The sequence below is a fragment of the Muscardinus avellanarius genome (assembly GCF_963383645.1).
Source record: "Muscardinus avellanarius genome assembly, chromosome: 1".
Lineage (NCBI taxonomy): Eukaryota > Metazoa > Chordata > Mammalia > Rodentia > Gliridae > Muscardinus > Muscardinus avellanarius.
The window spans coordinates 135701118-135718143 of NC_137786.1; positions in this window are offsets into that span (position 1 = coordinate 135701118).

Here is a 17026-nt window from a genome sequence, read left to right on the forward strand (position 1 = left end):
AGTTGGGATCAGAAAATGACACTCTCAAGGACTGTAGTTTTATTTTTTTTTCAAGATTTTATTGGTGCACTGTATTCATACATCATAGTGGGATAAAAACTTGTGTAGACATACACGCACACATCGCCCAATTAGCCCCTACCCAATCCCCATACCATTCCCTCCCCATCCCTCCTGTACTTTTATATGCAGAAAGGTCTGAGAAGCTGCCTCAGGTTCAAGGTCCCTCTGACCTTGTCTTGCTTTCCACCCTCCTCTATAAAGGTCAGGAGAGATTCTCCTGGTTTTCCTTTATCCACGTTCAGATGAGACCTCCAAAATGAGCACAACTATCTTCCATCTCTACCTTGAAATCTCATTATCTGTCTTATAAAAGGCTAAGGAACATAACCATACCTGGAAGGACTTTGTTACAAGGTAATATCTTAACCTTGGGTTCATTCAAATTCCATTAATTTAATAAGCTAATTTCTATCTTTAGGTCTATTCTTTACCCAAATAATTATTTATACCTCCTTAATACTGCTATATTCTCCTTCCCCTTCACTTTTTGTCCAGTGAGGAAGGGTGCTATGATTTCAAGAAGGTTAGTGTCTTCCAAAAGTTCATGTATTAGAGGCTAAATCCCCAAGGTGGCACTACTGGAGGATTCTTCAGCCCTTTAAGAGGTGGAACTTGGTGGAAGGTTTCCAGATCATTGGAGACATGCCCGGGCAGGGACTGTGGGATCCTGTGGTGCTTTCCTCTTTGTGCTTCCTGGCTTGTGATGTGAGCAGTTTGCTTCACCATGTGCTTCCTGCCATTGCCATCAAATGCTTGCACTCGAGGTCTAAAGCAATGAGGCTTTCTCATCTTGGACTAGAATTTCTAGAATCATTAGCTGAATATCCCTTTTTTCTTTATAAGTTAATTGCCTTGGGTATTTCATTGAAGCTAATATAAAGGGCATATAAATTTCAATTACCTAGCCCTCTTTCAAGTCCATAATTTGGGTATTACTCCCTTGCTGTGATTTTTTTTTCTCCTGGGCCCATTAATAAATATGTATGTCTTCTGGCATATTTAAGCTCTCTATTTTCAGTTCATTCCAAAGAACCTTTCCAAGGCAAAGGAGAAGTTTTCCTTCATGGCTTCAGGAGTTAATTCTGTGATTGCACCTCAAGAGTGAAATAAATAGATTATACAACTAAATAATCCCAAACACTTGAATTGTCCTTTATAAGCCATCTTTTGCTAGGTTCTGGAGATACCAAAATGAGCAGATATTGTTCACACAATGAATTCATAATACAGTAAGAAAGACAGGTCAGCAAAACTTTAAATGGAATTGCACACGATGAATCCTACTGCTGTGCTGTGTACAGCTTAGTTGCTGACTTACTTGACACTCCTTGAAATACCAGCAACACAAAATGTTCTAACTTTCACCAGGGTGCTGATGGAGGAGTGGTACCTATGCTTTAGAAATCCTTTAATAAGCCCTTAGCATCCTGGGGACTGCCTGTGACTCAATTCTCTGAGAGATCTAAAGAGAGTTCCTTTTCAGTTCAGTGTTTTTCTTATGATATAGTAGTGATGACTCCCAAGTTGTTTACATATTGGACTAGCAACAGAGTACTATATCTGCCTTTTCTAAGTTTTTTTTTTTTTCAAATATGTGCTATGCTACAAGTTTCCTGTAGTCTGGAGAAAGTTGTTGTTGTTTTCAAGTAGAGGAGAAAGAAACTGCCATAAAGCAGGGGACAATTATGTTTAAATGTCATCTTTCATTGCTTTGTAATATCCCTTCCAGCTCTGAATATATGCATAGTTCAGTGAGATGTTTGGAGATGTGTAGAGGGCTCTTAACAGGCTTTGCTCTTCTTTTCTGGGCACTTTTTAGAAATTTTTATAGATTTTTATGAATTTAATAATAAAGCTGTCTTCTTGTTTTACAATGCAGAGCACTTAAGATATATTTATAGAGTTTTTTTTCTCTCTTCATTTTCATCCCACCCTTCCTTCCACATCCGATCTTTGTGTTTCAGGAAATATCAGAAGTCTTCTCATCCCTCAGTAGCCCTAGAAATTGGGGATTTGGGTTCTAATGCTAAGAATGTGAATTAAGCTTTTATAACTCAGAACAATTCTTGCAATCCTTGGCTACAAGCACATCAGCAGCTTAGAACTCCCAGAGGGAAGAATCAAAGAGAGTAAGATGCACATGCTGGGCCTTGACCAGCAAGGTGCTTTTCCCTGTGACCTGCAGGAACTATGACTATAGTTCCTCAGGTGATCTCCACTTGAAATAATCAATATACCAATTTGGCATATTTGGAAATGGCACATTTCCTTCCTCAGCAAGCAGAAGAATCTGATTTTAATCAGATGGTCTAACTCAGGAGGATTGCTGCTTAATCACTGCGGTCTACTGCCCAGTGGAGACCTTTGGAGGCACCAGACACCGCCTACCCGACAAACTCTCCTCTGCTCCAGTTTCTATTTCTAATCACTTACAGGATGACAGTCCACTCAGTGGCTATGGTATGGGTTGTTTCTTACTCATGTTTTCATCATATCTGTCAACTAGACATCTGCTCATTCTACCTCCTCCTTGCTTAAATCCATCAGTGGCTTTCCGTGCCACTGGAAATTGAATTCTCCACCATGAGCCTCCAAACCCTACATGGCCCAGACCCCACCTTCTTCTGATACCTCAACCCCACCTGATTTCCTATCACATTTTAGCCACACGAGTGTTTTCTGTGTGCTGGAACCGAACCAAGCTTTTTTCAGCCATGACTATACCTTATAGCATTTCTTTCCTGATGCCCGTGGACCTAATCATTCATCATTCAGGTCTAAGGTTCCTTTTCAAAGGTAGACCTCCTGTCCCACCAGTACCTCTCTCCCTGTTACCTACCTTATTTTTCTTTATAGCAGTCATCACTAGCTACAATGATCTCATCCTATATACTTACTTATTTATTATCTTTTCTCTACACAGGGATATAATTTTCATCAGAATAGAGAGCTTGTCTGTTTGGTTTACTGGTGTTGGACCAGCCTTCTGAACAGCCTAACCTTAGTGCTCACTGTAGAGGGCCTCAATACATACTTGATGAGGCAATTAGTAAATAAATGCTTGTTTCTCTTCCCTTTGGAGCAACACAAAATAAATCTTCCCTACTGTAGCCTTTTGACCAAGACAGGCTTTATGATTTGCAGAGGCCTGTTCAAACTGATAATGGAAGGGGGTTTCTCATAATGATTAATAATTCCAAATTTTTTATTAGCAGTGCCTTAAAGTTAGCATGGGTGCCTTCTCACCAGAGATGCAAGCCCCACTGAGTCACTTCTTCCTCAGGCTAATGTCCTGTCCTTTTTTCTTCTGGTGTGGTCCTACTACAGTTTAAATGAGGTTTAAGTTTGTACCCCAGAGGAGCATACTTTGGAAGCTTCGTCCAGGGTGGCAATACTAGAAAGTGGTAAAATCCTTAAGAAGTGGGGGCCTAATAAGAGGTCATTATGTTATTGGGGGTGTGCCTTGAAGGTGATTGTGAGATCTGTTTTGTAATGTGCTCTCTAGCAAACACATGGCTCCTTTCATAATCTAATGCAGCAAGGAGGGCCCTCAACAGTGCCTTGCCCTTGAGTCACCTGAACTGTGAGCTATATGAACTTCTTTTTTAATAGTTGTCTTATGCTATAATTTGGATCCTGAATGTCCCCTAAAAGCTCATGAGTTAAAGGTTTGACCCTTCCCCCTCAGGATGATGCTTTTGGGAAGTGGTGGAACTTTTAAGATGTGGGGCTTAATGAAGATATTTAGATCATTGGAGGTGTACCTTTGAAAGGAATTGCTGTACACTGGTCCTTTCTCACTTTCTTTGTTTCAGGTTTGTGATGTATTTCTGTTCCATCATATGCTTCTGTCATGATGTGCTACCACAGGCTCAGAGCAAGGGAGTCTACTTGATCATGAACTGAAACTCCTAAACTATGAGCCAGAACAACCCTTTTTTCCTTAAAAGTTAATTAATTCTGCCAGGCATGGTGGCGCACACTTGTAATCCCAGTACTTGGGAGGCTGAGACAGGTGGATCACGCAGGTTCAAAGGCAGCCTCAGCTACTTACTGAGGCTCTCAGCAACTTAGTGGGACCCTATTTCCAAATAAGACATAAAATAGGTCTGAAAGTATAGCCCGGAGGTAGAAAAGCCTCTGGGTTCCAGGCCTGGTGGCACACGCTTGTAATCCCAGTGCTTGGGAGGCTGAGACAGGAGGCTCACACAGGTTTGAAGCCAGCCTCAGCTACTTAGTGAGGCTCTCAGCAACTTAGTGAGACCCTGTTTCCAAATAAATTATAAAATAGGCCTGGAGGTAGAAAGCTCCTGAGTTCCATCCTCAGGGAAAAAAATAATAACCCTCTGGGTTCCACCCCCAGTACCACCAAAAAAAAAAAAGTTAATTAACTCAGGTAATTTGTTATAGTAATGGAAATCTAATGGAAAATTTTGTTATGATAACATAGAACTGACTAATACAGGCCTACTAATATAGGTATATTACATGTTGCCATTCTCATTTGTAGTTTCTGAGTTCTCTGCTATCCTGTTTGTGCCTCATAGAAGTGACCCATTTGTTGATTCTTCCTCACTACATAGAATAGCAGGCCTCCTTCCTCATTCCTGGTTCTTCTGCAATTCAGTGGGATAAGTAGCCCCTTCTACCTACCCTAAATGTAATAAGTGAACTTTTTATTAATACAGACTCAGGCCGGGCGTGGTGGCACATGCTTGAAATCCCCACGCTTGGGAGATGGAGACAGGAGGATCATGCAGGTTTGAAGCCAGCCCCACTGGCTTAAGAGTCCCTGTTTCAAAAAAAAAAAGTATAAAATAAGTCTGGGAGTGTAGTCCGGAGATAGAAGGGTTTCCAGGAACCCCAGTACCACCAAAATAATAATAATAATAATAATAATAATAATAATAATAATAATAAATAAATAAATACAGACTAAGATTCATTTCTAGATATGACATCAGCATTGGCTGTCATTAACTTACTCTCAAGTAAAATCTCTTTCATTCACAGTTAAATCAGGTTAATTAGCTCAAGCTTTGGCAGTTGACTAGGGTTTAATGCTAAGTGAAGAACATTGATACAGTAAAATTATTTCTGTTAATTTTTATATGTCAAAGACTTTCTAAATTGGGCCTTTTACTGACATACCATAAATTAATCTTGAAGACTATGATTTTAGTAAACATCACTTTTCTTCTTCATACAGATCATTAAGAAAAAAACACTAGGTATCAAGAAGTATGTTTCTTTGAATAGAAAAGTATTTTTTTTTTAACTCTAGAGAGATCTTTAGGAAATAAAAAACAATGGCCATCCTTTTCCTAAACACTAGCTCAACTCCAGGTAGCCTGAATGTGAATGTAGGATAAGGGTCCCTATTATCAAGTACCAGTGCAGCCAGGGAGAACAGAAACACCTGGATAGTGCAGTCTGAATGTGGTTTTCTGATGCAAAATGATGACCTGAGTGTCATAGAGATCCTGCTGGGACTGCTGAGAGGAAGGCAGATTTTTGGTTTTCCATCTGCTTATCAGGAATGTGGGTGCTGAATGAGATTTGAAAGATAGACCACACTGGATGAAACAGAATAGAGGAGTGGGTGATCTTTCCAGGTAGAAATCTTAGGAAGAGGAGAAAAAAAGCACAAAATTTGTCTGGGAGAGAGGAAGCACTGATTTGGAGAAGACAAGGTTTATAGGAGGAGGTTGCCAAATGTCAGACTGAGCAGTTGTTGATGTCACCAATCGTGAAACATCTGCAGAGGTGATGTCAATATGATGGACCTACTAAGCTGATCCTGAGTGCCTAGGGGTAGCTGAGAACAGGTTGGGGCAGCTGGAGGAGCAGGAAGGCAACACTGAAACCAGAAGCGTTGCCAGGGACAAACTTCCCCATTTTATCATGCTGCCAAGGGCTTAAAACAGATGTACCTGGGGTATGTGGTTCATACTTTTGAACATCTTTCTGCACCTCCAGGCCCCTTTGCAATTCTAGCAGCTGAAAGTAAAACCGCCTTTGCATGGAGTGCTAAGGAGGTTAATTTCAGGATTGGCAGTGTTGCTCTTGCCTTGCAAGTTGCTCTGAAAGAACTCAAGGCTGACTCTCTCTTGGTTATGTTTGGGGAGCTGCAAAGCTTCATCTCCTGGGGGCTCCCTCCAGCCCTCCACCCACCCATAGCTGCTCCCAGCTATTTCTTTCATCCTCTGTAATTCTCAGACAATGCTCTCAGTTGAGAGGAGCTTCCAAATGGGGACTCCATCCCAATAGGCTACATGCTTCCCTGAGGCATTGAGAGGCAGAACCTCTCAGTTCCAGTTCCTCTTTTTATAACATTTTGATATGCAAGCACTATCAGCCTACTTGTACTCAACCAGGGACTATGTTTCTGTCATCTGTCCATTCTTGCAAAGTGTGGTGCCTCTCAGGGCTGGTGTGACTCTCTCCCACACAGGCACACATGCTTACTCTATCCTTGGCAGCTGTTGCAGTAAGGGAGGGGAGCCTAGATTGCTCTGGGTTGCTGGAGGCCCGCCAGCAATAGCACTGACTTGTTTTCTGCAAACACGCGTCTGTGAGCTGTCTGAGCAGCCCCTGAGGACAATCTGTCTCAGACCATCCTAGGCAGATGTGGTTCTACACAGAGCGAGGCTAGCCACTGGGAATGTGTCTACCTTTCTACCTGGAGGCCTGTTGCATACAGGGGCCATGTTTAATATCCCAGAACCAGACAAAGGTACAGGAAAGTCAGCCCAGCATTTTTTTGGATCATGTGACCCATGGTTTTTATTTATTGAAGACTTAATAAGCCCCAGACCCTTTGCAGGCATTTTCTCAAAATTTTCCTGAAAATTTTCCAGAAGCCCTCAGGTCAAGCTCAGGTCTATTACTTTGTGCCTCCAAGCTTCTTGTAGTTTTCATCACTCTCTTTTGGAGTTCTCTATCTCCTTCTCCTTATCTTCTCAGTGTGCTACGAGGCGCATGAGGGCAAGATGTGGCTTTGTGCTGACCAAGAACAGGCTTCTAATAAACCTTTTCACATATTGAATCTTTACAGTAACCCAGAGTTCTTCCTCTCTTCTTCCTTGTACTTTCTTCCCTTTCTTCTGGAGACCTTTTGCAGCTGCATCATAGTTCAACATCTGCTTCTGCCTAATGCTGTTTTGCTCATCTCTTATGGGTGTAATTCTGAGTCTTTCTCAATAAACTTCCTGCATGCAAATCTCAGAGGCTCAGAGTCCATTTCCCTTGGAACCTACTTCCAACCCCATCAGTTAGTACTACATGTGGTCTTAGGATGCAGGCTGAAAAATGGGATTTTGGGGATGGCGTCTTCTGATGGAGGCTGGTAATGAGATCCTACTTGATGGTAGCAGATGGAGCACCCATGGTTCTTTATGTAGTTGCAATGCAATTTTTAAAACTTTTATGTATGGTGATTTGGGATGGGATACTATGAAAAGGAATGCTTTTATAGGTATATTTATATCCACTAGATAACCATCTCAGTATTTGAAAAAATTGAGAGAATAATGATTAAAGATCATAAACTAGATGGTTCTTGTTGGGGAGCATTCAAAGTATTAGAGAAAGATAATAAAATGCAGATAAAGATTGTTTACTAATAATATAGACTATGAAGGCTAGAATATCTCCTTAGCACCAGAGATCTTTTCTCTTTATGAGAAGACAGGAGAGGCTGAAGGAAATCCCCAGACTTTCAATGAGCTGCAGCAAAATTGAAATTCTCAAACTTGAAAGAGAGTCTTTGCTATTTTCAGGAGTCTTCTTAAAAAGGGGTGGGTCTAGCCGGGTGTGGTGACACACACTTGTAATCCCTGCGCTTGGGAGGCAAGACAGGAGGATGGCACAGGTTTGAAGCCAGCCTCACCGGCTTAAGAGACCCTTATTTCCAAATAAAATATAAAATAGGTCTGGGAGTGTAGCCCAAAGGTAGAAGGGTTCAATCCCCAGTACTGCCAAAAAAAAAGGGGATGGGTCTCTAAAGCTGCAGATTGGAATATTCAGTGAGTGTTGTTAAAATATTAACTCTCAGATTTCTCTGAACCTTCTGAGCCACCCTCCTGACATAAAGTTAGTATTTGAAGATACTGTAAAGGCCTTTGTCTTGCAAGGCAGAATATGCCCCCAAGATCTCTCTGCATCTATCCTCCTGAACATAATAAACAATAACCAGGATCAAGTCACAGCTTGTACATGTTGAGTGTGACAAAGAAAAAAAGGCACTGCATGCTGAAGTAGCTTCAGGGCCAACCAACATGTACTGGCAGATTCTGAGAGCTCTGGGACTGAATCTGAATGCTTTGGACTAAGGAGGATTCAGTACAAATTTGGATAAGGAAGAATATAATGATGTGGAACAGACTCTGATACATAATTTAAGACCAGGACACAGAAACTAGGGAATGGTGCTAATATGCTGCAAAGTTGTCTACAAGTTCAGGAAATGTGATGGTACACATTAAGAGAAGTAGAAATTGCAAAACTTCTAAGGCCCGTGATAGAAAAGTTGAAATGCTCAGAGAAGTGAGCATTGTAAAGTGGATAAAACAAAAAGGACAAACCCCTATTAGCTGACTTTTAATGAGGAGCACTGTAGGATGTTTTATTAGAACATATGAAACATATTAGTGAAAAGGGGCAGTGAATATCAGTGAAGAATGTTTAGGTCTCTATAGGTCTGGGACATGCCAGAGCATCCTCTCCAAATACCTTATTGTACTTTATGTTTCATACCACCAAGAAGGAATATGGTCTCTAGGAGGTTTCCTCAGGCTCTCAGGAAATATACTTCATGCCTAGCAATCTTGCTTCTCCGTGTTTCGCATGTGTTCACTGGAAAGGTGTTGTGTGGTTCAATACAAGCCAGAATAGGAGAAACACAATGATGATACCTAGGGTTTTGGCTTAATGACATACCATTTGAAGCAGATAATTATATCTGCATTTAATTTTTTTTCAGTACCACCCCACACAAGCAGGGATTTTTTTCAGACCCACTTAGTGGTAGGATCAAAGACATCCAGCAGTGATCTGCTGTGATATGAATTACAGTATGTTTCAAGTATGGTATGGTATGTCTAGAATCAGGTGAGCGTGGAGCCGGAGAGCACTGCAGGAAGCTGCATGAGAAGATGAATCCCCATATTATTTGCCAATGTTGCACCAGTGTCTCTTTCAAATGATATCTATAGCTATGAGGGCAGTCCTGTGTGTTCACTTAACAAGAGTCTGAGGTCAAGCTTGATTCACAGCAGTTTGGGTGAATGTGAGATCAAAGAGTCACTGATGTACTACAAGATCATTTGGGTTCTTGAAGATGGTGATGATGGGGAAGCCTTCCAATAAGAAGAACTTTAAGTGGTGATCTTGGTCATCCACCATATGTGGAAAGCAGAGAGGCCAAGAATACAAATGACCTCAGTGATGAGTATCAAGACTTGTTTCTCAGTGGCCATGAAGAGGACTAGGTCATGAGGCCTGGAGAAGAAGCATACGGATGGAGTTTAGGTAGAAAAAACAGAGTTAATCTACCATCAAGTTCCACCAAGGAGCCTTTAATAGAAGAGATCTTAAACAACCAAGAAGATAGAATGATCTTTCCAGTTAATGTCAGCCAGTCTCTATAGCTGGTTGACACAGGACTAGGAGGACAAGGAGTTTCTGAGCAGAGTAGCTGAGTTGGCAGAAATTGACATTATGTGGAGACCAGAAGCATAGCCTCCCACTATCAGAGAACCTTAGGCTATCGCTGCTGCCATCATCTAGTTTGGTAGCAACAGAGATCAAGAGTCCCCAGCACTGCATTATTACTTGAAGAGTCTTACACACCTCAGTGGTAGTTTGATTACATTGCATCCCTTCAACTAATAAAAGGTAGAAATCCATTTTGAGTGTAACTGAAACCTAATGCCCAATGGAATAATATTAGAATATAGCGCTTTTAGGAGAAAATTATCATGAGGGTGGTACCCTCATGAATGGAATTAGTAGTACCTTCATAAAAGACCCCCATAAAGAGCTCCCTCATCCCTTTCACCATGAGAGGACACATTAATAAAACACCATCTATAAACCAGAAAGTGAGCCTTCACCAGACACCGAATCTATTAATGCCTTCATCTTGATCTTTCAACCTACAGAACTGTGAGAAATAAATTTTTGTTGTTTATAAGCAACATAGTCATTGGTGTCTTATTATAGCAGCTCAAAGGGCCTATGACAGTAAAGATTGCCTTTTTTATAGTATCTTAGCCAGCATCATCATTTTAGGCCTTACAGAGTTTGATCTGCCAGTACTGAATCCCACACAATATCAAATTGGACCAACAGCCTCATTTTGGACTCCTTGGTATGAAGAAGTAAGAAACAGAGGTGCTGTGCTTGCTGGAGTAAGTGTTCCTCATTATCATGAAATGGGTGTGCTATCACATAACAGAGACAGAAAAGAGCTCTCCTGATATGCTGGTAGCCAGTTGGGGCATCTTTCAGTGCACTCCTGCCAGTCTCAACAGTAAGTAGATGAAGGCAGCTGCCACAGTGTGAGAAGGACGGTTGATCAGAAGCTCAGATCCATCAAATATATAAGTCCGTGTCATCCTACTAGGTAAGCCTCTAAGGCTAACAGAGACTAGTTGAGCACTGTGGTGCACACCTGTAATTCTAGGATTTCAGAGGCTGAGACAGGATTATAGGACTAAGGATAGCCTCAGCAACTTAGTAAGACTGTGTTTCAAACTAAGGTTTAAAAAGGGCTAGGAGTATAGATTAGAGTTAGAATGCCCCTACATTTAATCTCCAGTACCAATTAAAAATAAAAGACTATTAGGGAATAAGACTCTCTTCTCAAAGAGGAAGCAGAGAAGAGAGATATAAGAATCAGCTGCAGTCTGGGGTGGGGAAGTGAGAAAGCTGTAGTCATCCTACTAGTCTTCTTGTCTCTCAGGAAGGATACCGGTAACACCCTGGAGCAGCTATATTCAGAGAGGATTATCTCACTATATGCTATATGAAACAAGTAGATTCTTGAGGAAAATGAAGTAAAATTTGACAAATGTTGGGGTGCAATGTAAAACCCCTTTTAGGACTTAAAAATCATTCCTGCAGCTGGTATCTTACAGCTGAATTACGCTCTCAGAATGGACATGGCTGAAAGGCTGCCTTGCCCAAATTTGACACTGTCCAGGATGTAGCTTGCTGTCAAGGATTGGGCAATGCAAGAGTTCAGAGATATGTCTACTGTGCCTCGATGGGAATAATTCTGAAGAACTAAGTGACAAGCCATCTGTTTTCTGAGGACTGGGATTTTCCTGGGTTGGGACTTTGTGTGCTAACAACAGTGCAGCAAGAAGAGATGGTCATCCGGATGGCTCTAATGCTCCCCAGGGAGTCTATCAGCTTCTGTTGGAATTATATCACAGTTCGGCTTTTCTAGCTGCCCAGTTCTGCTTTCTTACCCAGACTCAATTCCTGAGCCCCCGCCCCAATAGGAAAGTCTTAATTCAGAATCTTTTTCCTGGGGACCCTAACCTAGGACAACTCCTATATACATCCCAGTCACCTCAGAGAGATTCTGAGCAGGATGAGACTTCTGTAGGAAAGTTACAGCTCTGGAAAGAGAACAATCATTTTTGGCCACATGGGGCCACATGGCTGATGGGACTCTTGGAGAGATTTACACATGACAGGTTTTTGAGTAGTTTTTTTTTTTTTTTCCAGAAACTAAATGGGTCTTACGTTTCCTCCCAAATTTATGTCACAACAGAGAAGAGAATGGGCTGGCCAGATTGCTGTTGGGAGTGGTTGGGGGTATTGGTCAGGGAAGAGATTATCTGTGGGTGTCTACTCTTTGAAGAAGTCAGTGACTGGTCCTTTTGGTGCTGTGGGAGGGTTTGTGTTCTCTTCCAGTGCTGCTCCAGGACACACTGGCTCAGTTCTTTTCTCAAGACTATCTCTCCCTCTGGTCCATGGCAGGGGTGACACTGAACAGATACAGAAAGTGAAGGCAGGTTCTCAGCCTTTGCTTCATCCCTCTGGCTTGCCCTCCTGAATCCTTGAAGGGAAACTTCGGCTAGTCTGCACTCTAAGATGAGCTTGGGAAGACTGAGGAAAGGCATCTCACAATGCTCACTTCTGTGGGCCAGCTTTCTCCTTTCTAATAGGGATTTCTGGAAGTGCTCTGCCGCTGCCTATCCAGAAGAACCAGGTGGCAGGAGCCTATAAGACTAGACAAGAAAGAGATAGCTTGCTGATGATCATAGAGGGCTGGGCAGTGTTTGCGTGCATGTGTGTAGTGGGGAGTAATTTGGAGCAGGTGGGTTCTAGAAAGTTCCTCAGCACACCTTGATTTTGGTGGCTCTCAACTGAAGTGGCACCTAGCATGGGCTTATAACGCCAGCACATGATAGAGTCTCCTTGGTATCTGTTAAATGATACACACTTAAGGCACTGCTCATTCTGGATGCTTAGAGAGATGCAGAGGCAGCCACTAGATTCTCTCCTTTGATTGGTTACTGCCTGCTGGGAGGGAAAGGAGACCCTGGGGATCCATTAATAGTAGGAAGCAGCAGGTTTAGGGAGGTATGAGCCTTGCTTTTGGTGGCTCAAGATAAGCAGGTCACTTTCTCCACTCTCTCTGTAGCACTGGAGCATTGGGCACTGTCCTATATTCGTATCATATTGTCTCTTCTATGTGCTTGCTCAACAGATTTTTTATAGGGCACTTGCTTGGACTCAAGGATATGCAAAGGAATGATGAGCCACATCCCTGCCCTTCCTCTCTGTAGAGAAGAAGAAAGCAAGGGAGCACTTATTTCACAGTGAGAGAGATGTGGGTGACAGAGGGACAGACATGCCTCTGCCTGTCTCTCCCTCAGACTCCACTGCAGAGCAGAGCAGAGCAGAGCAAACTGGTGACACACAACTCCACTGTAGGAATTATTCCAAGGTCACACACTTCTCAAAAGTGCTGTAAAAAGCTGTGGATCATCTCTTCAAAAGGACAGAAAACACACACACACACACACACACACACACACACACACATCAAACCTAGTTTTAAATCAAAGCTTTGAATTAACTTTTTAATTATTTTCCTCTTGTCCTCCCCCAACCCCAGAAGTGATGTAGGACTGTCAATCTCTTTACCATTAGACTGTTGATACATTAGCTCCAGCCTCATTCCTTGCTTGTACTAGCCCAGCCTGGCTGGACTCATTGGCACATTTGTCCTGGCTCCTAAGGACTGCTGGTGGTGCCGACAGCTGTGAGAAGTAAGTCAAAGAAGCTAAAGTAGGGGTGAAATCTAGGGACAGAGTCAATGGATCATTCAAAACAATTGCCTTTTATTGGGAAATAATCTCAAAGTTATAGAATTGCAGGAATAACAAAAAACTGCATCTATACTCTTATTCAGATATATTATTTTACAGATTTTTTCCCATTTGCTTTTCTAGATATGTACATATTTCTTTCTAATTAAATATGAGCAAATCACATACAGTACACCATGTACATTTAGTCCTAAAATGTCATTGTGTATTTTCTAAGAAACACATAGTCTCTTGTATTATTATTATTATCAACTTTAGTAAATTTACCTTCTTTTTGGTATTGGAGACTGAACTAAGGGGTACTTCACCATTGAGATATATTATCAGTTCTATTTTATTTTTTATTTTGAAACAGGGTCTCCCTAAATTAACTCATGCTGTCCTGGAACCTGTGATCCTCCTGTCTCAGACTTTCAAGTGCTGAGTTTATAGGCATACACCAATGTGCCTGGCAATAAATTGACTTTTAATATAGAACTTAAGTTTACTGGATATATTTCAGTTTTATCAATGTATAAAATCCTTTAGAGCATTGTTTACCTCTAGTAAACTATTAATCACATATCACACTGCTCTACCACATCTTTTCATTCCTTTTCAATCTGTAAAAGTTCCCCACTCCTTTAAAAATGTATTATGACTGAAATTTTGGAAGAATACAGATTATTGGTCATTTTTATAAGCAAATTTCTCTCCTGGAAATTCTAATTCTGGAGCTTATCTTTGCTTAAACTTTGAAGGGTGATTTTAACTCAGAGGATGTGCAGAGGCAACTTCTCTAAACAGAAAAACCGTGCAGTAGAAGAATTGAAGGAGGAGAAGAGAACATGTTTGTGCAGGTCTATGGGCAGCTGCTATTGTAAAAAAAAAATTAAAAAAAAAAGCACAGAGAGAGGAACTGTTAACTTTGGTGCAGACCCATCACACGGGTGGGGACATGTCCTGGGCCATGGTGGATTCATTAGAATTTGCAGAAACAGTGATGATATAAGACAAGAAAGGATACACTGATGAATTCAGCAGTTTGTAATTGGGGAGCTACTGGGGGTTGAAGCATGGAGCTTTCTACTCTCAAGTTATACCCCAAAACCCTTAATTTTTTATTTTGAAAAGGGCCTTGCTAAGTTACTGAGGATCTCCCTAAGTTGCTAAGGCTGGTCTTGTACCTGCAATCTTACTATCAGCCTTTAAGTATTTGGATTATAGGCATGTGCCACTGTGCCTGACTAGCAGTTTATCATTAATTCTGAAACGGTGGGTATTTCCACTCTATTAGGTGTCTGCTTAACACATTGAAATGGCCCTATCTATCTATCTATCTATCTATCTATCTATCACCTATCATCTATCCTATCTATCTACATTGATTAATTTTAAGAATTATTGGTAATTTAAGATTTTTGTGAAAACCCAGATGATAAAAATAAATCTGTGTGTTTTTATAATATCTCTCTCTCTCTCTCTCTCTCTCTCGCTCGCTCGCTCTCTCTCTTTCTCTCTCTCTCTCTCTCTCTCTCTCTCTCTCTTCTCTCTCTCTTTCATCTATTTACTTACCATTGTCTAAATGATTGAATTAATTATTTTCTAAAATTCTTGAGAATCCAGCAGAAAGTTCAGGGGAAAGCTTAAAAGTAGCACAGTAAACCAAGAAACCCTTTGTCATGGATGTAATTCAAAATAAAATGAAAATATTACTGCATATAACCTCAAGTGCTGTTTTTTTTTTTTTTTTTGTGTGTGTGTGTGGTACTGGGGTTCCTGGAAGCCCTTCTACCTCCGGGCTACACTCCCAGACCTATTTTATTTTTGGAAATGGGATCTCTTAAGCCAGCACGGCTGGCTTGGAACCTGCGGGATCCTCCTGTCTCTGCCTCCCAAGTGCGGGGATTACAAGCATGCACTACCACGCCCGGCTCAACTAGTGTTTTAAAGGCTAGGATTCTGCTAAAGCTTGGAAGACCTTGTTCATTTTCCAAATTGAGATGTTTTTAAGTGTGTTGCTTAAAGTAGCTAATGAGAAAGCTAAAATTGCTCTAAATAAATATGGAAAAAGAATTTAAAGCATTGTGTTGACTGTGGATAGGAATGAGAAGAGATATGGATCCCCAGAGGGCTCCTGTCTGCATGGAGGGGATTAGGAAACCTGGAGAGGAATTGGATAAGAACAACCACAAAGAACTTTAAAAAGAAAACAGGACAAGGTGTTTGTTTGTTTTTTTGTTTTAACTATTGTCCATGAGGTAGACTGAAATTCTCTCCCTGTCACCCTGACAGTATCTCAAATAGGATACATAATTTCCTAATTCTTTGCTGTGAATGTGGATTATTTTGGAGAAAATTTGAAATGGTGTTGAGTTATATGCCTGGGCTGGTGCCTGGTAAAAAACAAATTATATAAGGAAGATGAAGGTGAGAATGGGGCAAATTGTGAGAGCTTTGGAAATTGGCAAAATTCCAAGAAATACTCCAACTTTAAGGCTGTGAAATTGATGGGGTCAAACAGGGTTACTCAAGGGTCAAACCTAGACCAAATAAGTACTTAATTGTGTGTGTGGTAATTGCATGGAACACAGACATGATAGGTTGAGAGGATGAAGCTGGAAAATAGGAGATTACAGTGATGTCTGGAGGTGTGAAATGGACTCAGGTGAGGGCTGAGATCTATTAGGCTAATAAACGGGAAGGGCCATGGGTTCCCTTTTTGTCCCACGAGGAGCCTTTGTGGTCCGCTGGAGCTCTGTGATGCAGTCTACAACTGCAGACTAGTGAACTCCGTCTCAGCACTCATAGGACTGAAACAGTGGTGAGCCTTGGATAATGAAGAAAGATCTGCCTGTGAGCATCCTTGTGCCCCATGGCTGAGCTGCAGCAAGTGTCATATCATGTGGAATGTTATCTCTTGCATATTTACCTGGTTAATGTTGGGGTCCTCCTGTTTCTCTACTTCTTCCAGAGAATAAAATTTAGTCCATATGCCTGGAAATAATAGATAGAAACCAGGTAAGTGAGCCCCTAGCCCTCAGCCTCCAGCACGGGGTGACTTTTTATTTTACTTCTCCTCATTTTAATTTAATAAATTAGTGTTGTCCTCTCAGGGTTACACCTATGGTAAGAACTCACAGATCAGATTAAAACATCAGCTTTTGTAGGTGGACCCACTTATTCAGGTTTTCAAAGGATTTTCCTGATTTTAGCAATGAAATCCTAGGAATCCCCTGGGCTCTGGGAAAACTAGAATGGCTGGTACCTACTTCTAAGGAAAAATGTTAAGCAAGATGATTTATAGTTAAGAATAAGGAGTCTATTTAATGCTCATAGACGAATCTGTGGGTAAAGTCCTAAATATTTGGTCCTGTGGTTCTTGAAGAGAGTATTAAGGAAATGTAGAAAATCTATAAGAGATAGAGACCTCTACCTTTTGTTAGTTGCCTTTCCTTCCTGCATTCAGTGTTCTTAGTTAACCTGAGAGCACTGCTGGCTTCCAGGAGTGGAATCCCGTCTGATGAACATGCACACCAGTAGGTCTGGGATGTACTCATCTTAAGTAGAGAGCTGCTGAGGCTCACAGCAGAAAGACTTATTTTATTTGACCTTCTTTCAAAGAAAGAAAC